The sequence below is a fragment of the Psammomys obesus genome, unplaced genomic scaffold (assembly GCF_907164565.1).
Source record: "Psammomys obesus unplaced genomic scaffold, mPsaObe1.curated_primary_1811, whole genome shotgun sequence".
Taxonomy (NCBI): Eukaryota; Metazoa; Chordata; class Mammalia; order Rodentia; family Muridae; genus Psammomys; species Psammomys obesus.
Window position 1 is genome coordinate 25,997,929 of NW_026587216.1, and position 11,522 is coordinate 26,009,450.

At 41.7% G+C, this 11,522-nt stretch overlaps 1 protein-coding gene across 6 annotated transcripts in view; it reads left to right on the plus strand.

Moving 5' to 3' along the window:
• Eya1 (EYA transcriptional coactivator and phosphatase 1) overlaps positions 1-11,522 on the plus strand; it is a 139,899-nt gene that overhangs the window by 45,685 nt on the left and 82,692 nt on the right. The gene's annotated exons all lie outside the window — the stretch shown is intronic.

Below are 11,522 nucleotides of genomic sequence, written 5' to 3' on the forward strand. Positions count from 1 at the left end.
TAACATTTTTAACATGAAGGGGAAAGTACTGCTAAGAGCAGTCTTTTTTTTTTTTTTTTTTTTTGCTTGATACAATAGGGGAGCAGGAAGAGGGTGGGTGAAAACAGCTCAGAGCAACAAGAAGCAATTTGGATAGTAGAACGATTGTGTTGGTGACAATGGTGATGAGTGTTGGTGACTGAAAATAGCAGAAAACAGAATACCCATTGGCAAAGATTAACTTTTGCATTTCAGTTGAAAGAAAGGACTCAGCCATGCTGTCCCCCCAGTTACCCTTGAAGTCATATTTCTACATTGAGAACAAGTAAGGAGTGGAAGGGGAAAAAAAGGGAAGAGCACAGTCATTTAAACATCAAATTGCTTATAGTTCAGAAGCTTGGGGATGCTGGGTCTGGTGGACTGTGCTTGTAGTTGTAAGACTCAGGATGCTGAGGCAGGAGGATTGTCTTGTATTCTAGCTTACATAGTACCAGGACTATATATCAAGATTCATTCTAAAGTAAACAAAGGGGGGAAAAAAGAGTTCAGGAAGAAAGTGAAAATGTAATATGCTTTGCTCTGTGGGAAACATTAATGCCCAGACAACATAAAACCAAGGCGACATTCATTGGCCCCTTAAGAATATCAAGCTTTTTTTTTTACTTATTGCACATTACTGTCTCAATCTTTCCAATAACTCTGAACAACATCTTGCGGAAAGAAGACTCTGAAATGCCCAAAGAATGTGTTAGCAATTCATTCAGCTAGTATATTATGGGTAATTTCTCAAGGATGGCTACTTAAAATCACAGAGGAGAATGATGTCAGAATGATGTCACACTGCCCAATCCTGCCATGTTGTATTGTACACATGTCTACAGGGGAGACCCTAAACATGGCTGCCAGAACTGCCTGTGTTTTCTCCAGGGTAAACTTGGTCCCGGACACAGAGACACATTGCACATAACTAACTATACAGTCCGTTGCCTTTTTTTTTAAATCAGAATTCTCTAGAAATACTTCAGAAAACTCATTTCTGAGCCCCGACTGTTTGAACCTTTCAGAGCCCCCGGACAAGACATTCATTCAGCAGTGTGTGGCCTCTTTTACACTGTGTGGCCTGGTGTGATGGAATGGCCTTTGTAGGTACCCTCAGTTAGTCCTTATGGTCCTTCCTGGACTCCCACACTCTGACCTTCGGTGCTTCTGCCACTAAACGATTGTTGCTAGATGATTTTCTTCCCATTTTAATTATGTTGTGAGTCTGGTGAAAGATTAAAAATCTAAGTTCAGCTGAGGAAGACAGTATGTTCATACTCTCAATCACTATGTCATTCACCCCAAGAAAATAGTCTTTGTCTTTTTCTTTTGATCTTCTTCTGTCTCACTGTGTTCTCTTGTGTTCCTGGAGGAATATCTTGAGTGGTCTGAGGAGGCTCTTCTCACACACAAACCTTTTGCAGACGAACAGGCGTGAAGGGTTGGCTGGACACCAGCAGGAAGGGGGCTAGCTGCTGGAGAGTCTAGGGTTAGGTGTTCAGAAGTGTGGGGAGAGTTTTCAGTGTTGCTCCCTGGTCAAGAGACCCTGGCAACTGAGTGAACAGAGAGTTGTGTGAGCGGATTTGCATGTGTACAAGTCTACACAGCTGTGAGTAGACACAGGAGTAAGAAGGCCCACCGAGGTGAAGCTGTTTGCCTTTGGTTCCCCGATGGGTCTCCCAGGCTGTATGACAGCTACGCCATAAAACTTTCTAGGCTTTTTCTGTAAAAAGAGCCAGCAGGCTCGAAAACAGGCTTTCAGTGTGTGTGTGTGTGTGTGTGTGTGTGTGTGTGTGTGTGTGTGTGTGTGTGTGTTTGAAACAATAGGACAGAACTATCGCTGCCATTGTTATCCACTTAAGCCACACAGATCACAGAGAAAGTGGATTCCACCTAGCACAGAACTCCAAAGCGCCATTGCGGGGAAAGTGAAACTTTTCTTTGTTGGAGGTAAGGAAGCCTGGAGTTGAACTACCAACGATTTTCAGAGACACACAAAGGCAATGAAAATTAAAACGATGTCACTTTACTGATGCAGGTGAGGAAAGCTACTTTTCTATGGCTGCTTAGTCCTGTGAAAGCAGCAACATCTTTATTCGTAGTTTTATTCCCATCATCTAGCATTAATATGTCCAAGAAATTATACACATTTTGTTGGCAGAGAGATCTAAAGCTCAGTGAAAGTTAGAAGGTATTAGCCATAGACTTTGGTGATTTATGGGGCAAAGAATTTGGAATTTCACATAGTAAATTTTCACTTAATTTATTACCCTAGTGTAAATGTAAAGCAACCTGTGTCCTTATTAGTACATAGATTTTCTTGGACGGATGCCGAGGTTATCATGAGAGAGGTACAGAACCCCTTCCCGGGATTTCATTGTTCCCCAGTAGCAGTGATGTTATGGGATATTCCTGCCACTCAAGTTTAGGGAAGGTGTTAGAATTTGCCACAGTGAAGGGGCTACAGTGAAGAAAACACTTCATCCCGAGTTTGCACTAAACTGTTTCTTTTCCTTGGATGCCCCTGCTTTGATAAAGAATTTTAAGTTCTCCTTTGTGAGCGGTGTTTGTTCTGCTAAAGAGACCGAGTTTCAAACTAGTGAGGCGAAACAATAAATCAGGACAGAAGCTTATGGACGAGGGCACGAGCCCGCCTCTCTCCGCTCCTCGTGGGCACATGAGTACATAGAGTGCTGTTTCTTTTTGAGGTTTGGTCTAGAGCTCCTCAGACATATCAATGAATTGTTGCTGTCTACCAGACGCTTAGCAACTCAGAAATCCGCCCCCCCCAACCTTTACATTTCAAGTTACTTCCTCTAGAAATGGTGTTTTCCAAGAAGAATTCTTATCAAAGATAAGAAATACATAGTAAATCTTAAAAAGAAAAATCTATTAACGTTTTTGAGAGCTGCGCTTCCTGGCTCAATGACACAATAAAGTTATGGTTGGATCACAGCCTTATTTTTAATTTTCCCCTTAATTGCTTTAATTACTTTGCCTGTCACCTCATACTTATTTTTAAGTTCTTGGCTTTTTTACATCAATTTTTTTTTCTAAGTCGCTTTTTTAAAAAGTAACATTCCATTTCAGCTCTTTGGCACCTTGTGTTATTTCAAGTGTTAAAAATTATATGGAAATCCCTTGAAATCTAGCTTTAGCAATAATTTGTGACCATTACCAATTTTATTGTCTGTATGAGTTGTTTTTAGTTAAAATATATAGAAACATATCAGGAAAGATGAATGGATTACAGCCTTTATTACCTAAGTAAAAACTTTTCTTTGAAAATAAACTGGAAGAAAAAGGGAAACTTGGTCCATTAAGATCTGTCTTCTAGGAAGGAGGAGGCCTTGCTTTTCAATAGCCCATCTGGCTTTCTGAGGTTTTCCCCCGCGGACCTGTTCTAACTTCTGCTGCAGAGATTGTGTCTGATGATGGACATAGCCCATGGCAAAAAGGCCAGTGGACCTCTGTGAACATACACAAGGGACAGGCAGCACCCTCCTTACTTAGTAAATGCTAGAAAACACTGCGCCTTAACATAGGAAGTACAGACAGGCCCCAGCAGGTCCCCGTATCCTCATATTGGCCGAAGTTTTGGTTTTTAATGTGAGCCCTGTTCTCTGTGAAGTAGACCTTAGACTTTTTTTTTTTTTTTAAGCTTTCTGAAGTTAGAGATGGGCAACTTTCTCCAAGTGAAATCACACACAAAACAGAAATCAACATAGGTTGTGTTCTTCCTAACTAAGAAAAGGTAATAGAGACACTTTAGTGCGAGCTTTTTTTGAGGGATGGCGTGTTTTAAGGTACAGTTGCTTCGCACCTCTGGGAGACCTCTCTGGTTCACCCAGAAAGACTGTTTCTTGTTTGCTATGGTTGACACTCTCTCTGTAGAAGTCTCTGACAATGGCAAGAAGAAACCAGCCTCTTGTGCTATACTGTCCCTGAGTGACTTCTCTAATTTGCCAGCCTAATAAACAGTGACAGTGAAGCCTTGTAGGAATCAATCAGTTTGATTCCAAGTTTATCTTTTAATTCTTCTACCTGTCATTTGCTTTGTTCTTGGAGTGTATATGATTCTTTGTTTTGTTTGTTTGTTTTTGTTTGTTTGTTTTTGTTTTTTTTTAGTAAACCAAAATTAATCCCAATGCTTTGAAAATCTGAGGCCCATCACCCTTTCTGATTTAGAAAACCTGAAAGGATTTGTGTGGTAGATTAGAAAATGGTAAGCCAGAGCATAGCAATAATGGCTATTCTCCAGCTGTGTGAAGATACTACACATTTGGTAATTTTGGAAATAACTCAAGGAAATACTGAATTATGTGTGACTCTAGAAATATAAGATGTAGGGAAAAGGCAGTCTTAAGCAAAATCAAACAAGGCTGGAGACATCACATTACCTGACTTCAGAATATACTACAGAGTTCTAGTGACCGTATAATATAGCTGTAATCTAGACAGTAGTATTAGTATCAAGACAAACACCAGTGAAACAAAGCAGATAGCCTAGAAGTAAATAGTCTGCTAATTTTCAACAGAGGTGATAAGAATACACATTAGAAAATAATAATCTTTTCCAGCTAGTGCTGTCAGAGAAATTGGCCATACACATGCAAAGGAATGTAGCATTCTCTCTTGCTACATATAACAATAAACTCAAAATGGAATACAAACATAGGATTTTTTTGTATTCTGAATTTTGAAGCTTTTCATCAGTACACGTGTGATATGCCATCAGTATCTGACTTAACACAGTGAATAAACTGTTTGGCCTTTGTCTGGACCATAGGTTAGTGTTCTGCTATGCTGCTAATTGCAGAATCTGCAACTCAAATGCATAATACATCCCCCCAACACACATTTGAGCATGTATAGGCATCATATAGAGATACACATGCAAAATAAATATAACACATGAAAAAAACAAATGAACTTAAGAAATTAGGCACAGGGTGCAAAGACGAGCAAAAGCTTGCTTGAACTAGTGCAGGAAAGACATGAACTATAATATCTTTTATTAGTGAGTCACGGTTCCCAGAATGTATTCACCACACACAGGAATAGTCAAGGAAGGTTATCAGAAAGACAGATGTGGGTTGTTTAGGCCTTGAAAACGGGAAAAATGAATGATGGAGAAAAGCGTTAATTGAGAGGAATGTGACCACAGTAGGTTTTGAGAACAGCTTTGAGCATGTTTCAGATGATTAACATAGTGGGCCTTGCAAGGAGAGCCTTGGGGAATATTTTAGGTGAGATCTGTCCTAGCACCCTCTCTCAGTCTACACCCCAAAGCCCATAACATTTCCTGGCTCCTTCTTTACCAATATTGACATGTTGAACATTAGGATTCTTGGATTTCCCCAATGTTGTTTCTTTTCTCATGTTTTTCTTTAAGAAATGGTGAAGGGACTTCCATCACATACTTTCTGCTTCCCTTCCTGTTCTTTATAAAGCTTCCTTTTGCTCTCATCTCTCCCATGGATGGTGAAATGTGCTTCCTGCCTTCTGTTAGGGCTGTGCTTCTGTTTCAGGCTGCCTGGTGGGCATCAGGCACAGGAGAGGCAGCTCTCTGTCCAGGCTTCTGTTCTCTCCTCTGTCAACAAAAACCCATACTTCTCTCCATTATTCTTGTGAGTTTGTAGAATTGTAGAAATGTGTTGCTGGAATACAACTTTGTTTTGTTATAAAAGATCTGCCTATTCCACAAACAGTCTCAACTTTTAAAAGAGACCAGCAGACAGGAAAATATGTTGTCCTTTATAGATTTTTCTGGGGGAAAAAAAAAAGCTTTTTTTTTTTTTTCAGTGGTTCTGAGCTGAGAATGAGTCTCTTCTCCATGACAAAGTATGGCATGTCACAGTAATGAACTCCTTTAGAAGATGGATTTTCTCTTTTTTTCTTGTTTATTTATTTTATTCACTTTACACCCTTGTAGCCCCTTCTTCTTCCCCTCTGAATCCCACCCTCCTCCCTCCCCTCTCCCCTTTTCCTGAGAAAAGGAGAGTTCATCCACCCCAGCTCATCAGGTTGCATCAGGACTGAACATATCCTCTTCTCCTATGACCTGTGAAGGCAGTCACACCAGCAGAAAGTGATCTAAAAGCTAGCAAGTCAGTCCATGTCCTATGCAGCTCCCACTTCCCTTACTAGAGGACCCACTTGAAGTCTAAGCTGCTCATCTGCTACATCTTTGTAGGGGGCCTAGGTCCAGTTCATGCATGTTCCTTGGTTGATGCTTCAGACTCAGCAAACCCTTCTGGGCCCTGGTTAGTTAGCTCTGTTGGCCTTCTTGCGGACCTCCTGTCACTTTTCCCTTTCCTCCCACTATTCCCCCAAACTCCCTATGCATCTCCCAGTGTTTGGCTGTGATTCTCAGCATATGTTTTGAGGAGCTGCTGGGTAGAGTCTCTGAGAGGACAACTCTGTCAAGTTCCTGTCTGTAAGCTTAGCAGAGTATGGTTCATAGTGTCAGGGGCTAGCACTCTCTGGTAGGGTAGGTCTTTGACTGGGCATTCCCTCATTCTCTGCTCTATCTGCTCTATCTTTATCCCTGTATACCTCTTGGGCAGGATTTTCTTCAACTATCGGGTAGAAGGTGGCCCCTCCCCACCCTCCTGAAGTGTACAACTTCACCAAGAGTCACTGAAAGTAACCTAAGCCAACCCTCACCAAACTCCTCAACCATGAAGGATTGTAATAAAGGACTCTTTCCACCACCCTGGTTACTTTTGTGATTTTATGTGACATAAAACCCTCAAGCATTTCACCATAGAATATCTCTGCTGCATTTTACTTATCCAGAAGCATCTGCACACCAGCTATACTCATGGGACTTCCCACTCTTTGCAATCTGTAGCTCAACTCGGGGACAGCTGAGCTCAGTCTAGGTTGGTCAGATGGCACAGCAGGTGATGGTGTTTGGTGCCAACCTGACGACCTGGTTTACGTCCCTGAGATCCACCTGGCAGAAGACAACCAGTTTCTCTAGGTGGTTCAAGTTGTCCTCTGACCTCCACGTGTGTATGTGACACTCAGGTGGACACACAGGCACTCAGGATAAAGATATACATGAATGTTGAACATTTTTGAAAAGCCCCACCAATGCACCACACAGGTATAATTACTTGCTTTGTGCCTAAAGATATTTCATCTTGCTCACTTGTTTTTGAAGCAGTTCCTAGAACATCTATTGAGTTTGGTGCTGAAGCATAGTAGTAAAACTCAGGCATTGTGGGGTTTTGGTTAACATATAGGCTTTGAGGCTATACACGTCTTTTACCCCAACTGCTGGGGTTCCTGGATTTGGGGAGGGCCTCAGACAGGCACTTTTCAACAGGGCCTCCTGATAACTCAGAGGCCATTCATCAGTCATATTTTGATTGCATAGATTCAAACATAAGAAAGCAGTCTTGCTTACTCTGATAGTCGATCCACTGTGGAGGTGAAGGGCTCCATGTTTCGAAGTGAGTGGCACAATGAGATAGAGTCACAGCTGGCTCTGCCACGTCTCTTAGGACCTCAGGTGTTTTCTGCATGTGTAAAATGAAATGTGATTGTCCCCCTTATTGGGGAGTAGGACCAGAAGAGATGAGTAGGATCAAATACTTAAATGTGTGTGTGTGTGCATAACATTTATATACGCCCATCTCATAAAGGACTAACAAGTATAATTACTACTTGTTTGTTGATAGACAAATTTGTAGTAATTGGCTTAATGCTGAGAGAGAGCCGTGGATGTGGTCATATACACATGCATATATACATGTTACAAAGACAACCTTATCAACAGGTAAAAAGGAAGGCAGATAAATGAAAGACAGAATGATCCAGGCTTGCACAGTGCATAGTGGTTTCTAGACCATACAGAATTAAGTTGGCTAGAAGTTGGTCAGTATTTGACTGCAGATATGAGCTGTGCAGAATGGCACTCAGAAAACAACATGCCAGGTCACCAGTTAGGCTGGACTAGGCATCTGGGGGTGGGGTGGGGCTAGGACTGCTAGAAAGAGATCAAACAAACCCAGAAGATAAATAGAGACCAGACCAGCTAAGGCCTGATAAATAAGCTGGGTAAGGAGCTTGACTTTATCCTGAGGGTGACAGGGAGCCACTAACAGTTACTTTTCAAGTCAGGGGTGACAGGATCTGTCATGCTCATTAAGAAGAAGAGTCCATGCTCCATGGGAAGAGAGCAGGAGAGCAGTCACAGGGTGGGGTGGGGGTGGGAGCTAGCAGAGACTGAGGCTGCCTGCGAGTATTGGCAGTCTGGACCAGTAAGCAGCCCTTATGTGCTCATGTTTTCTATGAAGCCAGGTAGACAGGTCCTGAGACCTTGATTCTAGCAAAGGGAATATGGCCCGAGCTCCAGTCTCTAGTCAGTACACTTCTCGCTGAAGCAAGTGAGATCCTTTTGGAAGTTGCATTAAGTCTCGGAGGCCACTGGGGTGCCATTAAAGTCCTGCTTCAGCACACCGAGTGGAAAGGAATCTCAGCCTGCAAATGAGTAAAACTGATGTTGGCTTCCAGCTAGTGCACAGCTTTAGAAGTAGCATACGTCTGGAAAGCCACTTGGGGACCATTTGGAGCAGCAAGCTGTGATTTACTTGGCCCTACCCTAGCGGCCTGTATGTGCCAATATAGCTTCCATGGTCTTTTCTACTTTGTTCCAGCGAATAACTTATGGAATGAAAACATCCATTTAAAAATATATTTTCTATATCTTATTCATTTTCTTGGTGAGTGGGGATTATGGAGGTCAGTATTTATTGCCCAAAAATGTGTCATTTAACTGAAAGTAGCAAGTCATAACCTAAAAATGTATAGTTTAAATTAAAGTAACAGGTCATAACCCAAAGTACTTTTTCCTATCGAATGTCTATAATAGCTGAAGTTAAGAAAAGCGTACTCTTATCCAGAAGAAGTTTAGATTCATTTCAGAAGGAATTTTTAAGGGCTCACTATTTTTAATATCCTTTGCGTATCACTACCATTAATTACTTGTTCTCTGATGTACAAACACAAAAGGAATCATATGCCCATGAGAGCCAATGCTTAAAGAGCAAAACAAGCTCTTGGGAGGCAGAAACGGGTAGATCTCTGAGTACAAGGCCAGCCATGGTGAGTTCCAGGCCAGATGGGACTATGGAGAGGGACCTGTGTGTTGAGGAGGGAACACAAAATAAAACTGACATCATCCTGGTAAGTCCTGTGTGGTAATAGTCTACGTCCTTGCCATCCTTTCTTCCCCACGGAAACATCACTATGAACCCAATACTTATGGTTTAATAGGTATATGATTATCATATGCAAATGAACACTGACATGGATGCTTGCTTATTGAAACCTCATTGCTTGGAGTATTAATGGAGTGAAAGTGTTCCTTGGCCAAGAGAGGTGTTCGGAGGACTTGGAAGAATGGCTATTTCACTAGCTTTTAACGTTCATAGATGCTTAATAAGTAAGAATTTTCAATATACAAAGAGATGAAGTATTTTTCTCAAAAGGGAAAAGATGCATAAAGACGTTGGAGAAATTTGTAAGTATATGCTGGGATAAACAGTAATCATGCCTACCTTTTCTCTCTGTGTGTGTGGGGGGGGGTCATTTTACTTGTTGCTTAAGCATCCTCTTACACAGGATTTGAAGAATAGGAAATTATATTTTAGAGTAAGTAGGTAGCCTGTCCAGGCAGTTTTTAATTTGTGCATCAAAAACACTCATCCGGCCTCCAAGGTGGCTCTGTCCACCAAGCACTTGCACAGCAGGCTCCCAAAACTGGACCCTCAGGACCCGTGTAAAGCATCAGGCAAAGGGGTGTACTCTCGTAATCCCAGTGATGACGAGATTGGAGGCAGAGACAGGAGGACCCCATCCTCTTGCTCAGCAGCTAGCTTGACCTACCTGACAGCGTTCAGCATTCAGCCTCAAGAAGTTGCAAGGTGGCTGAGGAATGACACCCAGAGTCGTTCCGTGACCTGTGTGCACACCCGTCCGTGCCTGCACCTCTCCAAATGGCACCCGCTACAACTGTGACTTCTGGTTGTTAAGCCAATATTTAAATGCTCAGCAGGAAGCGAATATTTTGAGAAGCAACCACTGTGTCTTAGTTATGAATATACCTGTAAGCAATGGGCTCGCGTTAAAGACCGTCTCCCGGATCTGCCTACACTCTTGCTATTTAGCCAGTTCCTTTCCCATTCAATTTTAGTCTTTCAAAACTTTGCTTTTATTTTTTTTTATTCTAGAAACAGTACAGGCTCTGAGCACAAAATTTAAAGCGTGCACTGGCTTCATGAACTCAGTTGCTACGTTTGTACGTGTATGGATGAATATGAACCACAGCACAAATGAGGAGATAAAGAGACAACTTGCCTGAGGCAGGTCTGGGGACCGAACTCTGGTCTTCAGGCTTGACAGCAAATACCTTTACCTGCCGAGTCATCTCTACAGCCTAGTTTTTGTACTAATTAATATATTTTTTTAATATTTTCAAAAGTATTTTAAAATGAGATAATTAAAAGTATTTTTGTTGTTTTAGTTTGTACTTTTATAAAATAATATGGGAAAAAAAATATCAGGTCACCAGCACCATTAACAATCTGTATTCTGTTTTGAAGCAGCACCCTTGAAGGGAGGGGCTCTTCTGTTTGGTTGTGGAAAGCAGCGTCTTTGCTAATGAACTCCCTAAATAAACTCCTTCTTTTTCCCAGAGTAGATTCTTGGCAGTAAAGTTTTCTGTAATGTGCTTCATAAAGCTGTACCAAATGAGAGTATAGTGCAGTGTATAGCGTATCTTCGAACAAACAAACAACCACCCACAGCCGTTCATTTCTGAGCTTAAGCGTTTTAGAAACTCTTGGTAGTCAGAGCATCCAAAGGCCATTGTGTTTTTGTTGGGCACCGCTCAGCCACAGCATAGCGAGTGACGGAAGGAAGAGAACTCTTCAGTGTGTGTGCACAGTACCTGCTGGTCATTGTTGGACAGCCAGTGTTGCTCTCAGCCGCGCCTGTGGCAGGAAATCTTCCTCTTCAGACTTCTTTGTATTAGGAATCTCAAGTGCCGCCATTTATTCTCCCCTGAAACACAATAATGTGGGCTTCCTCAAAGGCCAGTTATAATAGCCCCATAAATAAGGACAGGGGGAGCATTGTAGGTCCTTGGAAGTAGCAACACTGTCTCTAAGTTCTCAAGAACCTCAACATTCATCTAATATGACCATTTTATTTTAAAGAGGGAGAACAAGTATTTAATTAAATTGGCTAAGGGGAAGTAGGAACTCATGACAGTGGAAAGGGCCCCATGACCTTAATTTTTTCTGAATTCTTCATGCACTCTAAAATTTAAACTTATTTACTGTGATGTAGTACAATTTAAATGGTCAACTGTCTTTTTAAGTAATTAATTTTTATTTTAAATTAGTGTGTGACAGAGAGAGATGAGAGAGAAATAGAGAGAAAGTGTGTGTGTGTGTGTGTGTGTGTGTGTGTGTGTGTGTGTGTGTGTG